The 13,255-nt window shown below is 41.6% G+C and overlaps 1 protein-coding gene across 1 annotated transcript in view; it reads right to left on the bottom strand.

Moving 5' to 3' along the window:
• Positions 1–13,255, bottom strand: part of SLC9A9 (solute carrier family 9 member A9) — a 3,894,960-nt gene that overhangs the window by 2,706,844 nt on the left and 1,174,861 nt on the right. The gene's annotated exons all lie outside the window — the stretch shown is intronic.

Raw genomic sequence — 13,255 nt, 5'->3', positions numbered from 1 at the left:
TATTATCTTGGGGGTGACTTCAGTTGTTTAATGGACTACAAGATCGATTGATCAGCATCTTGCAGATACACAAGGGCTGTAACACGCAGGAAGCTTAAAAATATGCTGGATCATTTTAACATGGTTGGCATTTGGAGAACTAAATTCCCAGAGGCAAGTGGATCTACTTTCTACTGACCAGTGCATGAATCACATTCCAGGTTGGACTACACAAATATCTCAAATATACTGATTATCAAGGACATGGTAATTGCCATTCAGGAAAGGGGGATTTCGGATCACAAGAGTGTTTTATTAAAAATAGATTTCACTAACTCAGGCAAAGGTTCTGATAGATGGAGACTGAAAACCAGCATTTTGAAAGAATAAGATGTAATTGAAACATTGGGAGAATTTAGTGACAGAGACTTTATGGAAAAAGGGATAGTGTGGATACACATGTAAGTTTCAAAGCACTGATGATGGGGAAACTCATTAATCGTGTGCATCACATCAAGAAAAAGGGACATAGACATTACCAATAGAAAATCTTTAAAAAAAAAATGTGTAGTGACATGAAAAGAGTGATAAACGTAAAACAAAGAGCCTTAAAAGGAGCCTTAAAGACGTCCTAGGCAATAAAAGGAACTTGCAAGCTTAAAATGGAATATTTTATTTCAAACAAGCAAATTGGGAAAACAGTGATAAAGGAGGTGGGCTGCTAGATAGGAAACTGAATGGAATGAAAGAACATGCACAGATTAGAATTTTAGTAGATGAGGAAGGTACATTTATAACCAATGTATGATCATATTTTGAGTTACTTTACTCAGAGGATATGAATCCCAAGCAACCTGACCTAGAACTTTCTTTAAAATGTGGTGTTAAGGCCATTAGCACCCCGCGTTCCCAAAGCGGCAACCTGAGGTGCTAAAAAAGAAAAAAGGATTTTCGTTACTACAATGGGACGCGCGTGGTGTCCCGTTGTATGTGGGATATCCGTTACCAACATGGCTGTCATGGAAAGTCAAGCTGGGGCTCTCTACGGAGCCCCTCTTCCCTTTCCATGGCGGCCATTGTGAGTAGCGCGGAAGGTGCAGCTGGGGTAAGTTTGGGGTTGGGGAGATAAAAAATAAATAACGGGGATGGGTGGAGTGAAGATGGCAGTGGGGGGAGCTGGCTGCCAGGCAGCTTGAAATGCAGGCTTCCAATGCTGGTTCAAGCCCGCATTCCTAGCCATCTGATTGGCTGCCTCCCCCCTGCCGGGTGCTAATGAAAGAAGTGATTAATGCCATTGACCAGTTGAAGGGTGGTGCATCACCCGGTCTGGATGGATTGAATTCTATCAACCATTCTCAAAACAGCAGCCTCCTATACTATGTACACAACTATATATTGGATAGGAGCAAGGGATGCCCCATGATGAGAGAAGTGTGGATAACACTGATTCCCAAGCCAGGTAAGACCATTCAAAATATGAGAACTATGGCCCAATATCATAACTTAATGCAGATTAGATCAATGTCTAGATGGCATTATACATAATTAACAATATGGTTATGGTAATATCATAACACCTTTTGATCTACTTGGGTTAAAGAATGGAACTGCTTCAGTGGCAGCACTGATATTTTTGGATGCATTTAAGCGTTTTATAGGGTCAAGTGAAAATTTGTGGAGCATACATTGTATTGGATGGGTTTCGGACCCTTTTTTTAAAGGGGGTACATTGTCTACATGAGGCAGCAGTAGAGAAAATCTGGACAGAGTAATGTCAAATAAATGTCAAATAAATTCTCCATACAACATTGAACTAGACAGGGTTGTCCCATTTCTCCATTTTTATTTAACATTGCTTCTGAACCTCTTGTATTGTACATTGGTCAGGAAGGCAGAATAAAAGTGATAGAGATACTGAAGAATGAAAGACAGGAAGGGGAAGAATTAAGACCCTATACAACCAGAGAAACAAAACCACAGCCCTCGCATTCCAAATCGCAGAACCAAAGGCCAAATCCTTATCGTATGCAGCTGATATAGGGGTACTTGTATCTAAGCCTCAAGAATGTTGTACCATAAGGAAATACATGATTCAGCAAATGGTAACGTATGTGGACATAAAATGAATTGGTGTAAAACTGAAATAATACGACTTTCAAATAACTGTTGCAGGAATGATTTTGAGGCTTAGAACTGCAAGCTGTCAGAATATTGTGTAAATACTTAAGTATATATCTAGTGCAAGATCTGAAAAAATTGTGGAAACAAATGTTACTAAAGTAGTAGAATTAATGGAAAACTCATTTGTAAAATGGATAAAGCTTCAGAAAAATATTTGTGCTAAAGTAAACACCACAAAAAGTACTCTTCCTAAAGCCCAATACATTATGCAATCTTTACCATCTACTAAGGTGATGATTAAAAGAATGGATTAAGTCTTCCAGAACTTCTCATGGGCTGTAGAACTTTGGAGATTCCTTGCTACATACTAACGTGAGGTTCAAAAAGAAAATCAGTGTACTTTTTGTGGGAAATATGGTGACCTCTCTGATTTGGATTGCTAAAGAAGCACAAGTGATGACTCTATTCACATTAGATAACATATACGCAATCACAAAACTAACACATACGGCTCAAGCCTCATCTACAATAAAGAAAATGTCTAGGATATATTTTTTTTCCACAAAAGCATTTCTATGGTACAACCTGGCACTCCAACTTGAAAATAGAATAACATATTGGAGGAGCTGGATTGCAAAAGATGTGATGAGGATAGGTGATGTTTTGGAGGAGGAGCAACTAATTATCTTTGACAGACTGCATAGCAAATATCACTTGGGGTTATGGGAACAGATAAAATGTACAGCTCTATTATCGCTTTTATTGCAGAGGTTTAGAATTATACATATTCCATTGATGGATAGACCAGAGCTTTGTAAATCATTTGATACTCCCCACTCAAATGGTTTCTATGTTTCTCAAACACATACCTGTAAAATGCAGAATATACTGAGCAATTGGATCGATTGTGGTGAATCTGGTCAACAATTTTATAGTGTGAGCCCTCAGCAGAACATTGAGAGAGAATAAAAAGAAGGGCCTTCAATATGAAGCTAGACCATAGTTTACTTTACATACAGCAGAAGACAGAACAACGCCTGTACTGGACTCATAGTCAGTTTATTGGACAGAAGAATTAGATTAAAGATGTTAATGATAATATGTATTACAGATTTACTTTTGAATAGGAGTGACACCGAAAATAGTTATGGTCAAAGAAGAGGGATTGCTAGATCGTTAGTTGTGGCGTCAAAACAGATATTGCAAGCCTGGAAAACCAGAAAGAAGCCTAAGTTGAAAGTTAGATTGCTGACCTTCACATCTTATTTGACTATGAGAAAGTAATGTACAGGAGTCAAGATAAAGAAGATCTCCAACTAAAAATGTGGTTGTTATTTAATGCATTGGATGTGGTTGGGCTAGTGATATCAGCTTATGTAACCTTAAGGGACTCTACTACCTGTTACATTGATCTTGATTGGGTACAGTGTAGGTATAATAATGAAGTATAAAAGAACTATGTATAATTTGTTCTCTCCTTCTCTATGTCTGTGTGTGTTATATGTCTTACTTATATGTACACAATGTATTTTCTTTTAGTACAGGGGCACGTGAACACATTCTAAATTTACTAATTGGCTATTTTTAAATGAAATATCTGATTATTGTACTTTTCTTTCTTCTTGTAGCCAGCAACCTATAATACACAGATGGCACACATTTATAAGGACATCACAATGGATGTTGTAAAGTATGTGGTTGATATTCTGTGCACTTAGAAAATACTTGTTATGAAAACATTTAAATAAACTATATGTTAAAAAAAAAAGGCAAGTCAGGAATTTATGGGAAGCATGATAATGTGCCTTGCAATGGAGGCTCTGGGGGCGTTTAGAAAAAGAAAACACTGAAAAGCTTAGTGTTTGGGATATAGGAAATGAGTGTTTTTAGACACATTTTCCCTAAGCCCTCTGGTCAGGGTCTTTTGGTATGTTTTCCTTCCTTAGGTATCAGGGATTCCCTTAAGTCTGACCAGGCTCGCTAAGTGGTAGTTAGGCAGGGCAGTCCAGGCACAGTACACACTTTTCAAAATACCAAATGAGAGAACAGCCACACTATATTTTTTATAAAATGTTATTCTTTATACGGTAAAATACTAGAGATAAAACCCAATACTAACATTAAGTAAACTTTACATAACAAGTACAAATGATGCATCAATTAAGAAGCAATTTCAAGAGTTCTCAAAATAGTTTTTTCTAGAAGAGAAAATGCAGATGCAGGCAAGTAAAATGCCTTTCTTTTCTAGAGTGGTAAAGAGATTTTGAAGAATTCAAGGTTGTGCAGAAAAGTAAGCTTTGTTAAAATGTAGCAGTTTCCAGAGTTCCAGTCAATGCCAGTCCACAGAAGACCATTGGAGTTTAAGTGGAGACCCACAGATGGAGATCAGACAAAAGAAAGCACACACCAACAGTCCCAGATAGGCATCAGAGCAATATCCTTGGTTCTGCAGAAGGCACTTTTTTAGTTTCTAGAGATGGTCACTGTGTATATTGCTGAAAGGTTCCAGTGAAGCCATGCAGGTGCAGGAAGGAGGACCTCAAGTCCCTTGGGAAGAATATCTATTGAAGAATCAGCATTTTAGGGTTGAGGGTCAGAGCCAGAGGAGCAAAAAAGCAAAGATGGTGGCAGTAAGTGGTGCAGGGTTCTTAATTGGTCTGAAGATTCATCATTTCACTTCTGAGGTTAGGGTCAGCTTGAGAAGACCCGGGCATGATGATTGTGGAAAAATGCACTGAAAGAGACACAAAAGAGAACGTTTCAGGGTCCCAGCAGCAAAGGTGATCTGGATCAAGCGATGCTGGCATTGTCAGGCGATCGGGGATACAGGGACTTCAAAGCAGCATAAGTGATCCAGCTACTGCATTGGTTTAGGGGAATGAGTACTGCAGTCAGTTCCTTCTGATCATCTGAAGTGATTTGTTGGAGCATCAAAGGTGCCGGTGCGGAGCTTTGGTGCTTTTGCATGACAGCAGGCCTCCCAGGGGTGCAGATACAGAAATTCAGCCATAGACAAAGCAGGCTAGTAAGGTGGTCCCCTTTTATCCCTTTGGGTGTCTGTGGGTCAGCACACACCAGGTAATATTCAAAAAGAGAGGTGGTAATCCAGTGGCCGAACATCCCTCCTTGGACACTCAGACACTCAGGAAGGGATCACACACAAAGAAAGGTAATTTGCATATGCCTCTCAAAAGTAGATTAAGGCTGGCTGTGGCCCCAAGTCCTGGGGTGTAGGCACTGTGAAGAATCCCTTGATACTGGTGCTTCCCCCCAGGAGGAGGACCCTTCTCATGGGGTCAGGGAGGTGACAGAGGGAGACAAGGACTCGATAATTCCCCTGGGGGCAGTACTCAGTGGTAGGATACTGTGGGTGGGGACCCCCTCTCTAGGAGAAGTGAGGACTGTCGAGGGATTCATCACAGTGCCTTCTCCCCCAGACTCAGATGCCCCATACTCTCTTTCTCCTCTTGCTTCTACTAATTTCCTCATACATGGTAATTATCAGGCAGCCGAGACTATGACGAGGAAGAGTGAGCAAAGAGTGAATGTGGATGACTCCAAAAGCACTGCCACGAGGAAGGGCGGGGCGATGCAGAGCCCTACAAGGAACCGATATGAATATACTAGCTATTGGAAGCTAGGAGGAAACCACGACATAAAAACTGACAAGGGACTCTCCTTGAAGTCTGTCCTGCCCCAGAGCAGCTCCACATCGGGGAGCTGAGCACCATGGAGAGGTCCCATGGCAGACACAAATGCATGGAACAAAGAGGCGAGGAAGAAACACAACTTCCCTGGTTGTTGGAGAAACCAGCATCCGGTGGCAGAACCCAAGCCACTCAAGTCATCAGGGAAGATCTGACGTATGTAGGGAAGCCAGGGTGGTGGTTCCATTAAGAACTGAAGAAAGACTGCAAGAGCCCAGGGTAAGCCTCAGAAGTGACCAGTGTTGCCGAGGATGGCCCCCCTCGCAGACAAAGTACAAAGGTACGCAGAGGGGGACCAGGAAGGCAAGGGAGACCCCAGAGTCTGTGGTTGGGGGGGGGGGAGTCTAGAGCCATAAATCTCATCCCAGTGGGACCAAAGAGAGAGACTAGTTTAGAATGGAGGGGCTGAAAGAGCACGCCAACGAGACTGAAAGAGAGGCCTAGCAGGATAGTGAACCAGGCCTAGTTAAAAGACATTTCAGAGTTGAAAGAGGGGTCAAGAACCCAAACATCGAGAGAGACCAGTTGAGAACGAAGGGTGTAAACGAGCGCCCCAAAGAGACTGAACAAACCCAGGCTAGCTAAGAGACATTATAGAGTTGATCAAGGGGTCTGGGACCCACAGAATGAGACAAGACATCCAGGGGAAGAGAGCTTTTGGCACAAAGCACAAAAGGTCCAGGGGAAGAGAACCTTGGCATAAGTTCCGAGAAGACCAGGGGAAGAGACTAGAAGCCCATGGGAGGTATGGGGGGCATTTTGCCACAAATCACGAGAAGAACAAAGGAAGGGAGTCATATCCTTTGGCAGAAAGCAGAACTGTGATAAATAAGACTATTGGTAAAGAGAACCTGAGAAAAGCTTGGGAAAGGGAGCCACCTTCCCAATCTCGTTTTAGATTTTGGAACTTTGGACTGCTTGAAGCATCCCGAAGAAGGGAGTCATCCTATTATAAGCAGGTTGTAGGTTAGTTTTCTGTTGAAGTGTAAGGGACAGAAATAGGTTTAGGACATAGGACAGTGTACTTTATACACTAGACAGACATTCTGACATTATCCTTGGTTTTGTTTGAGGCAGTGAATTCTCTCTTTGTTATAGGGACAGATAGGGGTTTTCCTTTTTTTCAGTTCAATATAGAGTTGATCAAGGGGTCTGGGACCCACAGAACGAGACACGACGTCCAGGGGAAGAGAGCTTTTGGCACAAAGCACAAAAGGTCCAGGGGAAGAGAACCTTGGCATAAGTTACGAGAAGACCAGGGGAAGAAACCCTTTGGCACAAGAAGCCCATGGGAGGTATGGGGGGCATTTTGCCACAAATCACGAGAAGAACAAAGGAAGGGAGTCATATTATTTGGCAGAAGACAGAACTGTGATAAATAAGACTATTGGTAAATAGAACCTGAGAAAAGCTTGGGGAAGGGGAACACCTTCCCAATCTTGTTTTAGATTTTGGAACTTTGGACTGCTTGAAGCATCCCAAAGAAGGGAGTCATCCTGTTATAAGCAGGTTGTAGGTTAGTTTTCTGTTGAAGTGTAAGGGACAGAAATAGCTTTAGGACATAGGACAGTGGACTTTATACACTAGACAGACATTCTGACATTATCCTTGGTTTTGTTTGTGGCAGTGAATCCTCTCTTTGTTATAGGGACAGCTGGGGGTTTTCCTTATTTGCAGTTAAATAGAAGCCTATACCAACAAGTATGCCACCTGTGTGTCCTGAGTCTACTGCTGCACCCTTACAGCACACAATGACCAAATATGGGAATTTCCTCTCCTACTGAAAGATACTCAGTGACCCCCCCCCCCTTCGGGTCTTCAAGGAAAATAAAGGCTACCTCCATTTTGTGACTGAAGGAGTGTGTCAAAATGAATTCCAGGCAGTTTAAATGTTTTGTATGAGGTGGAAACCATATTAAACAAAAGAAAAACCCATGATAAGCCTAGGCGCACCAAGGATAACTTAGAGACTCCAAGTGTGCTGCACTCGTCCTAATGTTAGAATAAACAAAAAAAGTTTAGTAAAAAATTAAATAGTCGATAGTATACTGTGGTAATTTACTCTTAGATACACAAGAAACAACCTATTGTATGTGATGTATTCACTCATTGATTGTAAATAAGAACAACACAAATTTGGTTATGGTTGATTACTTTTTAGTTGCCAATTAAACAGGCTATTGCTTGCCATTAAACAATCAGTTGTTTATGAACACGTGTTTCACCCTCACGATTTTTAAAGGCTCCAACCAATACATAAAATGCTAAACTGAATTGATTTAATAATTATTGATTAAAGATTCTATTGCACGACCAATAATTCTGCAATACGATATGCAGAAGAAAAAACATAAGAGAAGAGATTGGAAAGAAGAAATATAGTTGTACATTGTTATTTAATAGTTTGTTTCTTTAGGGCCTGTTAAACATAGCAGACTCACCCCTCCTTAGTACCAAAGGGGAGATAGGCCAAATTATACACTCACCCCAAACATGGACACTCAAAATGCAGTACTAATTCCACTGGTTAGCCAATATCTTGCATGCTCCACATATAGCCTCCACCATCTGTTAACTCCTTCCTTTCACCTGCTGGTCTCTTGTTAGTCATCCACTCCTTTTTTACCCAAAAAAACACACTTCCCGCTTCCTGTTCCCAGTTTATATTCCCCTCTTTTGCCCAGGATTTAAGCTGTTTACCTGGCTAATCTGGCCTGCTCTTTGCCACTGGGGTGTGTGTGCTTGTGTGTGTGTGTGTACAATGGAAATTCAAACTAAGCCCCGCCCACTGCTTCCTCATAGGCTTGTCGTCTACTGGAGATGGCAGCCCAGGAAGGTCAGTGTCCTCCTTTCTGTCCTTGGGGGACTAGTGGGCCTTTGGGTTATTATGAAGGCTTGCATGCCTTTCCTGGCAGTTTTGCAAGGTCCTCAATGCTGCCGCATATTGAAGCGGCTTCTCTCTCCCTTTATTGCTTAATGTCACATGCAAATCCGCTCTCTCTTCAGCACGTAGCACCAGCATCTTCGGTGTATGTGGGTGACAGCATTTCGGTTTCTTTACCCGCTGACTCCCCACAGCCGATCCCTCCAACGGTTTTAGGACTAGGGAGGTGGGCCAGCTAAGCTACACACACACACACACAAACACACATCCTAGGGGACAGGGAAAGCAGGATCCCACTTGAGGGTGACCCCACTTGGAGGACAGGTCATCCCTTAGTAGGAATATGTAGCACCTTTCTTTATCTCTGGAAGCCTGTACCTGGTTTGACTTCTGACTCGATGCTGTTGTCCTCCCAAAAACAATAGTTTGTTTCATCTCATTTCAGAGACCAGATAGGAAGCAACATGGAGAAGAGGCATATATATACAAGGAGCATCTCACAGACACCATGAGAGAGCAAGCTGGAGTGTGGCTCACCAGCCTGCAGAGCAAAGATGCAGAGGCGGGCTCCTGCCCCTTCGAAGCAGAGTCAGGGAGATGACCCACACAATCAGTGTGGAGCTCTAATGATTAAGCCTACAGAGCGCTGCTCCCTACCATCAGGCCAGGAGCTCAAGGAGCTTGGCCCCACCAAACCAAGAAATGACAACCACCAGATACGTAGTCGACCAGCGCTTACAGAAACCACCAGTTATGATATGATGTGATAGGTTATTTATAACACGCTTAACACCCAGAGGTTTCTAAGCGTGGACCCGGAAATCGAACCTGTGTTTCTCGATGTCGTCTTGCTTCCAAGGTGAGCACATTGCCCCAGAGCTATCCTCCCAAGAAACGAAGTACGTGCATAGCCATGGAGAGAACCCGAGAAGAAGGAACCGGAAAGAAGTGATGCGACCAAGTAAAACGTGGTCAACTGGTGCACACAGAAAACACTGGAAAGAACCGAAGCCCATGGACTGCCGTGGAGGCCCGGAGAAGGAACGTCACACAGTGAGACAGTAACACAGGATGCACAGAGAACTGGGGGGAGAGCTGACCAACCAAGAAAGCCCCCCAGTCGGGACAAGAGGGTGGAAGACCCAGGAGTGGCTGCGCCACCACACTCACCCCAAACCAGGCACGCACAATTTTCCTTTATTTAATAAAGTTATTTTTCTTCATTTGGGCACCCAATTTAATAGCAGTCATTCCTGACAGCTTCCCTCCCCTTTTGGGACAAGAAACACAGGGTTTCACAGAAGATCGATTTATTAACCAAATAGAAATAATGTAATCACTTTAAAGATATACAAATTGTCTCTTCATAAAGGCCAATGATAACACTACTCATCTCAATTTTCAAAGCTACAGTTATAGAAATAGAGGTTTTTGTAACACACACATCACCATGAGTATCTATACATTTAATTCACCCTCTGCGCACGTGCACCATGGATTGAATGCATGACAGTCCAGGAAGAATCTTTCACATGTACCACCCCCTTAATCAATAGACATGTCAAAATTTCAGCAGCATTCTAAAAATTCAATTGCAACAATCTAACAGACCTTCATATATGTAGGTGTCTGGTAGACAAGGAAATGTATGTTCAAAATGTATGTAGGTTAGATTCCCTTCAGTGATATTTCTTTTAAATTACTGTGCAAAAGCGAACCCCTCTAACATTCAATGGGCACCTTAAGCAGCAAGAAATGCATAATGAATAATCACCCACTCCCTTTTGTCTGGAACAAATGAGCATTAACAACAATATTCTGCTTGATGGTATAGCCTGAAATGTCTTTAATTATATATTTTTTCTTGGTGCGCACACAGTGAGATATCCATTTAGCTCCTTGATAATTCTTCCATGCTATATATCATTACACAGAGAAATAGTGAGGGTATCTCACTGTAGACATACCATGGGACCTAGTCTTTAAAATATATATATTGTTAAAAAAGCACATACACACATGTTCCCTAACTTCTCATAATACAAACATAATTGGTATATTCCCACCCTTAGCACTGACAAATAGGAGCCAAGATTTAATCTAATTCTCTTTATAGTAGCACTCCCCTCAGAATTATGTTCCCCCTTTTCTTATACTCAGTTATGAATTCATTGTGCCTGTCTCACAAACAGGTGCACGCCCCCTTATGGACTAGTTAAATTCCCGCTCTAGGAACAGGTGGTCTCCAGTCAGCAAGAAGTGATCAGCTTTCCTCCACAGCCTGTCTGCTGTGTCTCCCCCAGAAGAAGGCCTAAGACTTCAACTCCTAACAGGCCTCACTTGTAGGACTCTGGCAATAATCCAAAAAGGGTGCAAAAGGACAGCAATCTATTCCTTACCCTTCTTGTTGTTATCAATTCTTCTACTATCTCTCCATCAGTGAGTGATTGATCATTTGAGTGTCAGTGAATTTCCCAAATGATTGTGTGTTTAACATTTTAGAGAACAGTAACCCCTCCTTTGTGAGGTGTTTATACTTTCTCCAATCGAATTGATCAATGTATGTGATTGGACAATGTTGCAAAAGTGACATCACAGTACACATACCCTTCTGAGGTCAATGGGCATATTCGTAAGAGGGCAGTCTTATAGAAGTAATTCCTACACCCAGTTTCCCAGCCATTTAATGTGATGTCAACGCAAGGATTTCTTGTATTAAACACTAACATTATGAAATAGTAAATTCCACATATATGACCACTTTACTAATTGGCTCACCATATTTCTCACCCGGACACGAATCAAAACACTATTTTTTTCATCATGAAATCCCAGTTGGTTAATGACTTGCATATTTTGGTTAACAGCTTGCCTATACTTTTCTGCACAAATTATTTTTCCATCTCAAAGTAACAGGCTAGGATATATGACACTGGTGTGCACCATTTTTGTATGACAGAATGCAAATTCCCCTAATTTGTATGATTAAATATCACATTAGAAAAATCAATTTTATACCACTTAATAAAGCATCTCAAGCTAAATGCTTACAAGAAGAATTATTTTGCTGCAACATTCTGTTTTGGTGATATCACCTGAAATCTGAATCTAATGCTGTTTCCCCAATGCCATGTGTTTAACCAAATATGACAGTGCATCTGCATTTGTGTCTCTCAGTAACATAGCATTTGGTGTTTTTACTGTTAGATCAGGACTAAAGGTATTTATGACTTAGGCCTGGCATGATAAAGTCTTTGAACTATTATGTCCTCGGGAAATTTATGACTTTTGTTCCTGGCTCTCTGGGCAGTGGAGTAACTTTTCAGAAAATGTTGGAGGGGACATGACACCTGAAGAAAAAGTTCCCCAGCCAAATGAATGGGGACACAATGGTGTGCCATGAAAGTTGGGGGGGGGACAAACACCCCTGTCATCCCCTTAAAATTACACCCATGTCTCTGGGACCATTCCCAGGTCTTGCAGGATTTCAGGTAAACACTTGTATCAAGGTTCTTTTACTCAGGAGAGGCCTGGGAGATTGAAATATCAGATTAGACCAAACAGATCTGCTGCATCTGCATTTGAGGCTCTGAGTAACATAGAATTTGGTGTTTTTACTGTTAGATCAGGACTAAAGGTATTTATGATTTAGGCCTGGCATGATAAAGTCTTTGAACTTTTATGTCCTCGGGAGATTTATGACTTTTGTTCCTGCCTTTCTGGGACCATTCCCAGGTCTTGCAGAATTTCAGGTAAACACTTTGATTTCCGAGGTATAAAGGTTCTTTTCCTCAGGAGAGGCCTGGGAGATTGAAATCTCATTAGACAAAACAGATCTGCTGCTCAGGCCGAACTCCCATTATTTTCTTATAATCTTAAGCCCAACATGCACAGATGCAGTCCATAAAAACACTGCCTTAGAATTGATAGCAAATTCGGCCTCCGTGTGAACAAGCTGCAGAGAGCTTCATTGCTATTATGGCTCAACCCCACCAGTTTATCTCTGTGAGCAAGCATGGGATCTGTAATCACATCTCATTGCTGGGGGAGGTGGATTGGAATGTCAAGATTTCAGTCCTGGCGTCATTCAAATTGATCTTTTTCACCATTGCAACATTTAAATAGCCAATTTTCTCTTCCCCTAGATATGACATTTTCACTAAAATACAGCACTTTATCCATTGCAATGGCCCATCAAACTCCCATCAAAGGTCCACATTTCCAACATCTATAGGTTTCATAATCATGACACCCGATTGCTGCAAAGGATAATAAACACACAAAGTAGTAGAAAATGCATCTTTGATTCCCTTTCTGTGACTTGAAATGGCAGTTCTTTTTCTCCTCAAATTAAACTTTCTCCATTTTGACAAGAGTTGCAGGATATTTTCTTTTACTTTAGATGTTTATCTAGGGTCTTGCCACTATATTTTGATGTGAGGGGACTTGAAAATATTGCACATGGCTTGTTCAAATGCTGTGCGTAGACTGCAACTTGCACGTTTGTTCTCTGCATCTTTTCTTTGAATTAGATTTCCCTACAGAGGTAAAACAAGGGTATAGC

Source organism: Ambystoma mexicanum, chromosome 10 (genome assembly GCF_040938575.1).
Source record: "Ambystoma mexicanum isolate Mex_15411 chromosome 10, UKY_AmexF1_1, whole genome shotgun sequence".
Taxonomy (NCBI): domain Eukaryota; kingdom Metazoa; phylum Chordata; class Amphibia; order Caudata; family Ambystomatidae; genus Ambystoma; species Ambystoma mexicanum.
Note: the sequence above shows the minus strand (reverse complement) of the source record. Positions and strands in the feature narration are given on the sequence as shown.